Genomic DNA, 7,500 nt, shown 5'->3' on the forward strand with positions numbered 1-7,500 from the left:
TATAGCACTTTGTAGGTCTGACCGAGCAATTTTGTACTGAAATGTATGGCGGACATGTTATTCATTAAACAACATTAACTTGCATCGTGCCCTACTTCATCGGCACAGCTACTATCGACTATCTATTGTTGAAATGGATTGAGTTTGACCATTTTAGCTCTTTTCTTATGCCGTGCACCAACAGTGTGTACCGATCAGGGAAAGTACACTACTTACGCGTTCATGGATGTATATGTTGGTACAAGTTGCCGGTCGGAATAGCAGTGCACCAAAACTGTGTACCGATCAGGAAAGTACAAGACGGAGGGCGCAGCCCGAGCGTACGCGTTCATAGATGTCCATGTTGGTACAACCTACATGTACGTACCTTGTTTTTGTATCAAAAGTTCCAATAAAGTGTTTGTATGCTTAAAATGCTTATCTCAACCGGTCACCTTTTGGCCTGCCCTTTTATAGACAGAAACCTAGAACGATACTCGCGATGTTTGTGTTTTTCCATTCGCCCGGGACGACGAAATGAGCTCTGTGCACATCGTGCAGAAAACTGTCTCCTCCTCGTATGTTTTTGTCCCTCCACGCATATAATCACCCACATTTGTGTTCAACACGGACGGCGCAGCCCGAGCGAACGCGTTAATGTTTATGTTTGTGCACACTAAAGTTACAATCCTAGGATTTGGTTATTGCGTCGCAGTGCCCGACCGTCGCGGACACCATTCTTGGACAAAAGTCCAAGTACGTAGAGTACATTCCCTAGGTATGTGCCCGTTCGTGACTTTCGTTGCGTGCTTACAGACACGCTTGGGTATGTTTACCATACAAGGTTTACTAGGAAAACCTGGGAAGGACGCTTGCCCTCCCGTCGCGGACACCATTCTTGGAAAGAAGTCCTGGTACTTAGCGTTCTTTAATGTACTTGATCAGTTTGTATTGCAATTGCTTTGTGCCATTGACTTTTGCTAATGCTCACTAAGGGGTGTTCGTTTGCGATGTGTATGATAAGCAACTGTCTATTCTTACCAGCAGTTAATCAACACTTTTCACCCAAATCATAGGAACGTAGAGTACTTTCCCTGATCGGTACACAATTTTGGTGCACCTCTAACTTCGCCAGCACTTTATCGTTACGTTTTGTGCACAACCTTGGGACATGGTGTAAGTTTCATCATTGTTATGTTTGATTCGGTTTATTATGATTGAAAAATACGCTACGTCCAAGAAATCTGAACTCGAATACTTTTGCCACGTTGCGCAAAAAGCTACTGAGCAACTCCTAGCCGTTTACCGATTTATAATTTAATTTTCGTTATTAGTTTTAAAAATACGCTAAGTCCCAAAAATCTGAACTCGAATACTTTTTCTATGTGCCGCCAAAAGCTACTGAGCAACTCCTAGCCGTTTACCGATTTAAAATTTAATTTTCGTTATTAGTTTTAAAAAATACGCCAAGTCACAAAAATCTGAACTCGAATACTTTTTCTATGTGCCGCTAAAAGCTACTGAGCAACGCCTAGGTTGGTACATTTCTGGTACATGGAGTGTATGCGTGCAGGCGTACTGCCGTGCTGGACCGGAAAATCGCACTTGCTACTAGAACGTAGAGTAATTCCCTAGATAGGTGCTTTTGCATGCCTCTGTTCGACGTCCATGCAACTTGGAACGTGCGACACACGTAGCTAGGCTTCCCCATACATATTCCCTAGGGTAGCACCAAATTGCACACTTTCAGGGGTATATTTTGGTACGGTGTACTGTGCATGGTACAAGTATCATTAGCTCGTGCAATTTATTTTGCATCAAGTTGCGATTGCTGGTGCGTCGAGATAGGAGTGTTTCGCGACTTTTGCCAAGCTTTGGTGCCATTTGGTGAATAATTAATGTTCTAGCCACAATAAACGTGCCACATAATGCCAATAACGAAAACGCCATTTTCAAGGGACTTCCAGTCAAAATGTTTGCAATCAGCGCTTTCCTGTCGAGTTCAGGATTTGGGACTGAGCGATTTTTTCACGATCCAATCAAACGACCAGTTCGTGAATAAACAATTCATACAACAGTACATCCCTTCAAAGTAGAAAAAGCCGAATGCTAGGGAGCTCCAGTCAAAAACGTTGTCATTGGCGCTTTCTTCTCGAGTTCAGGATTTGGGACTTAGCGTTTTTTCACGATCCAGCCAAAAGACCAGATCGTGAAATAAACAATTAACACAACTGTACTAGTACATCCCTTCAACTGAAGCAAGCGCACCATACATGACCCGTACGCTAATCATCCAAGCACATGACACGTCAACTAAGTCAACACATGATACAACTTGGAAAACTGACGGGTAAGTAGGTCATCTCGTACACGACGACACACCGACCAAACCAGGTCAACACGTCACATGCACAAGACATCCTACTACCAAGGCCGACCACCTCGACACACGACCTGTTAACCGAACATGGTCAACACCATCATGTGCAAGGCAACCGGGCCAAACGGGTCAACTTATACAACTTGTAACGAGCATGTGTAAGCTTACTGGTGTGGTCCGCACGGTCCTCACATCAAGACAATCAAGTCGAGAACGAGGCACGCCGACAAGCTCATTAGTGTTAAGTGTCCTTCTCCATCCTATGTCAAGTCACTCGTCTGACACGGAAGTAGCCAACTCTTGTCCACTAGTATAAAGGAACGGTCTCCAGACCAGGTCAAGTCACTCGTCTGACAAGGAAGGAGCACGCACCAAGCTTCACCAGAGCACGGTACCACGGTCCCCAGACCAAGATGGTTAGTTACGCCAACGAGGAAGGGGCACGCGTTCCCTTGCTACACTCAACTTAGTACACTCATGCTCTCACAAGAGTATCCCCTGTGTCGACGTGGTCCCCAGACCAAGACGAGCTTGCGCACATCGAGGAAGGGGCACACGGACAAACCACCAAGCATGGGTCGCCTGAGAGGATCGATGCGAACGCATCTCTACAACTCGCAGCTCCCAGCCTGAAGTCCCGTCGTTTGCGGGCGGTTGATAGGTGTCGAAACTAGGTATATCCACGTTGGGCAGAGCTCAAGCCAACGGCGTTCCCAGTTACGGTACTAACACGTGCAGCGAACTCCACTCATTGCGGCCTAGGTATAGCGGGATGAGACGCCGGGCTGCAGACGCAGACTCCAACGGATCTCAGAGGGTTGTTAGGCCCGCTAGCTTCCGAACACCTAATGGGTTTGAGAAGCGCTATCAGCTCGGATTGGCTACGACCTTAGAGGCGTTCAGGCATAATCCAGCGGACGTAGCGTCATACCAAAGTCCGGTCGGACTAGTATTGAGCCAGTGGTCCGTACCTGTGGTTCCTCTCGTACTGCACAGGAATTCCGTTAAGATAGCGACTATAAGCACACACCAGTAGGGTAAAACTAACCTGTCTCACGACGGTCTAAACCCAGCTCACGTTCCCTTGAAAGGGTGAACAATCCTACGCTTGGTGAATTTTGCTTCACAATGATAGGAAGAGCCGACATCGAAGGATCAAAAGCCACGTCGCTATGAACGCTTGGCGGCCACAAGCCAGTTATCCCTGTGAGTGTTCATCGAGTAGCCGTCGGGTACAGACGTATGTAAACACGCTCCGACAAAGTGTGCAAAAAAAGTGTGTAAAACGGCCTCGGATCGCTCTGAAACCCTCAAAATCGTGTTCAGAGCACCCAATTTACCTATAGATAGTGTTATTTGGTCGAATTTCTGTGATTTTTGCGCTTTAAAAATTCGTGTTGTTCTGTGTACATTTGCCCCCCGGTAGCACCAAATTTCCGGGTGTGGAAAAATGCGCAAAACTGTGTGATATCAGCGCCGGAAACACTCGATTCTGGATAATTCGACGCTTCTAAAGCGTTTAAAAGTGTTTTCGAGACGTTTTGAGAAGTTTAAAGTGCATAAAAGTGTAGTACATCCCCATACAATTTGTATGGGGAACTTTGAATGTGAATAACTCAGTGAAAAACGCACGGATTCGTGCCGGATGTGATTTTAAAGGTGCGCGTAGTGACGCTGAACGTGAATTTAAAAGAAACAGAACGAAAATCGGTGAAAAACGAGAAAATAAAAGTGTCGGGGTGCTACCGCCGGAGCACGTGCTTTCGGAAAAATCGAAATAAATAGCAAATCGCGAATAACTCCGCGAGTTTTGCTCGGATTCGTGTGCGGTTTTCACCGTTGTGCTTGTTTTTATGCGTACAATAAGATTGCATCAAAAAATTTGTGAAAATCGTGAAAAAATTTTTGACGTTTCTTGGTGACAGTTCTATAATACCCAAGGGACAAATTTTGTCCAGGGAGCAGTTCCCAAGGGGCAAAAATTTGAAAAGTCCGTTACTGCTCGAAAAGTGCTCGAGTTTACAAAAAGTGCGCAGAAAATTCGGGGAAGAAGTGTAGTGCCCGCGGCAGCTCGAATCTGCTCGATTCGAGTAGTTCGAGCAACTCGAAAACTGCTCGAATTTTTCGAAAATCCCTAAAATAGGTCCAAAAGGGTCGAAAAAGCGGGCAGCGCAATTTGGACGTGAAAAGTGCCGGAAAAAATTCGGGATTGGTGCGGATCCATTCCCCACGTGAGCGACGCACCCTCTCGTAATTTTTCGCCACCCGCCACCCCTCCCCCCCAGCCCACCAGGGGGGTCGCAAGTCGGACCATAGTGGAAAACCAGCGTGGAAGAAGGATTCTACAGCAGCGATTGAGCGGCAGAACACCAGCTAGACGGCGCTGCATACTTGGGGTCATCTCGACCCCCCGGGGTCAACCGACCCCCGGGGTCACATCGACCCCAGGGTTATTTAACCCACCAACCTGAAAGTCGGCAAAGATGATGGCATCATCCGGGATGTCAACGCGCGCGAGTGCGAGGTCAGTCTCTGTGGACTGCCGTAGCAGCTTGGCATCTGGCTCGAAGCTGTTTGTGACCGAGCCTCGAGTGGCGCTGCCTAGGGTCAGTGTCACAGGCAACAACAAGCCCGCCGTGGCATCCAAGGCCGCCACGGCCACACCGGAGCTCGAGTTGCTTAAGGCAACAATCCAACGACTAGAGGAGCAGAATGCAGAAATGAAGGAGCAAAATGCTCGCCTCTCCGAGCAGATAACTGGCATGTGCCAACTGCTACAAGAGGAAAAGGAGGAGGCAAAACGACGAGAGGAGAAGTTGGAGGCACAGATGGAGAAGCTCGCCGCCGCACATCAGCGCGACCGAGACGTGCTCAACTCTCTTCTGGCAGCAAAGGTTGCCGGCGGACAACCGTCAGCTAGTCCGCGCCAACCTCCGACTCCCGCTGCCGCGCCGACCCTCTGCGCCGCAGCTGCAGCAACAACAACAGCAGCAGCGGAACCAGCACGAGCAGGAGCAGCCCCGCGCGTCGACGTCGCGCGCAGTCATGCCGCCGCGCAGCGAGGCATCGACAGCCGTCCGCGTAGACGTTGTGCCGGAACTCACCTTTAGTGAGGTCGTGCGGCGTAGATATCGCGGAAAAGCTACGGGTAAGCCACGTTCCCAGCAGCAGCAGCAACAGCAACAGCAGCAGCAGCAGCAGCAGCAGCAGCGTCAGCCACAGCGACAGGCGGTCGCCGGCTCGCAGCAGCAGCAGCAGGAGCGTATGCAGCAGCAACATCAGCAACATCGTAAGCGAAAGCCGAGGCCCGACATCATCGAGGTGTCTCCCAGTGAAGGCGAAACCTGGGATGGCATCTACGAGAAGGTGCGCGAAGCCATTCGTCTGGACGCGGCTCACAGCGAAATGAAAGGGCATATTAAGCAGGGCCGCCGAACTCATGCCAGGCTGCTACGTATGGAGCTGAGCAAGACGGCAAACGCTCCGCTTATGCTGGAAGGCGTCCGCAAATCATCGGCGACGCAGGCGTCAGTCGGCTTGTCACAGAAATGGGTGAGCTGCTGGTAGTCGATATCGATCCCCTTGCTACGGAGGAAGATATCATTGCTGCCCTCGATGCTAAGATTGGCGCAAGTGCTGGAGTTGTTTCTGCCAGCATTTGGGAACTACCGGATGGTTCGAAGCGAGCACGCATCCGGCTACCTGTGAAGTCGGCTCGGCAGTTGGAAGGACTTAAACTGTTCCTGTGCGACTGTGTGAGCAAGGTTCGAGCAGCCCCACCAACGCCTCCAGAGCGACAGCGCTGTTTCCGCTGTCTGGAGATGGGCCACATCGCCTCGAACTGCCGTTCCACCGCAGATCGACAGAATCTGTGCATCCGCTGTGGGCTTACCGGACACAAAGCACGATCCTGCCAGAATGAGGCAAAGTGCGCACTGTGCGGTGGCGCTCACCACATAGGCCACAGCGAATGTGCTCGTTCGGCCCAACGATGTTCCCGGCCCTGAAAGTTCTGCAGGCGAACCTGGGCCATGGCCGTGATGCCCAGAACCTGGTGCTGCAAGCTGCCAGAGAGGAGAAAGCAGACGTGCTCATTCTCTCTGATGTTCTGCGCCCACCTGAAAACAACGGCCGGTGGGCATTCAGCAGCTGCAAGGCGGTAGCGGTGGTAGCTGTCGGTGAGCTACCAATACAGCGGGTGTGGTGCAGTGAAGCTCAGGGGTTGGTTGCAGCGCAGATCGGCGGAGTGGTTTTATCAGCTGCTATGCTCCACCAAGCCTTAACCTCGCAGAGTTCGAGCGCTTCTTGGAAGCAATAGAACTCGAAGGCTTCTCCCACCCTCAAGTCGTCGTCGCCGGCGATTTTAACGCCAGACATGAGGTGGGGCAGCCCGAGGACTTGCGACCGCGGGGAAGAGCTGCACGGAATGGTGGAGCAGCTTGGCCTAATCGTGATTAATCAAGGTCGGGAATACACGTTTGATGGCAACGGGGTGGCTCTCCCGAGTATAGTGGATGTGGCATTCGCGAGCCCGACGATCGCTCGCCCTGACACCTGGGTTGTTAGCACAAGATACACCGCGTCAGACCACCGCTATGTTCTCTACACCGTGGGAGGAACACCAGCATCGCCCGAGCAGCTGCAGGACCAGCAGCAGCCAGCGCAACAGTCCTCTGCGCAGCAGCAGCAGTCACTTCAGCAGCAGCAGCAGCAACAGCAGCCATCGCAACAGCAGCAGCAGCAACATCAGCGGCAACCGTCATCGCGGCAGGGTGCTTCCGCTAGCCAGAGGCGTGTGCGTCACGCTGGCCGTAGATGGAAGACCTCGCAGTTTTCTCCTTCCTCATTCCTCGAGGCGCTGTTCGCTGCGGACTTTGTCCAACGCGCATCGACCCAGGAGGGTATGATCGCAGCCATGTTGAAGGCCTGCGACGAGACGATGCAACGGGTTACCCGAGTGCACCAAGACCCGCACCGTAACACATTTTGGTGGTCTCCTCCTGGCTCGCCTGAGGAACAACTGCGAGGTTGCCCGTGACCGGATGCTGCGGACGGCTGATTTGGAGGAGCGCAGCATAGCAGCAGCTGAGCACAGGACAGCAAGGGCAGAGCTCAGCCGAGCAATTCGAGCTAGCAAGCGG

The sequence above is a fragment of the Anopheles arabiensis genome (genome assembly GCF_016920715.1).
Source record: "Anopheles arabiensis isolate DONGOLA chromosome X unlocalized genomic scaffold, AaraD3 X_pericentromeric_contig0018, whole genome shotgun sequence".
NCBI lineage: Eukaryota > Metazoa > Arthropoda > Insecta > Diptera > Culicidae > Anopheles > Anopheles arabiensis.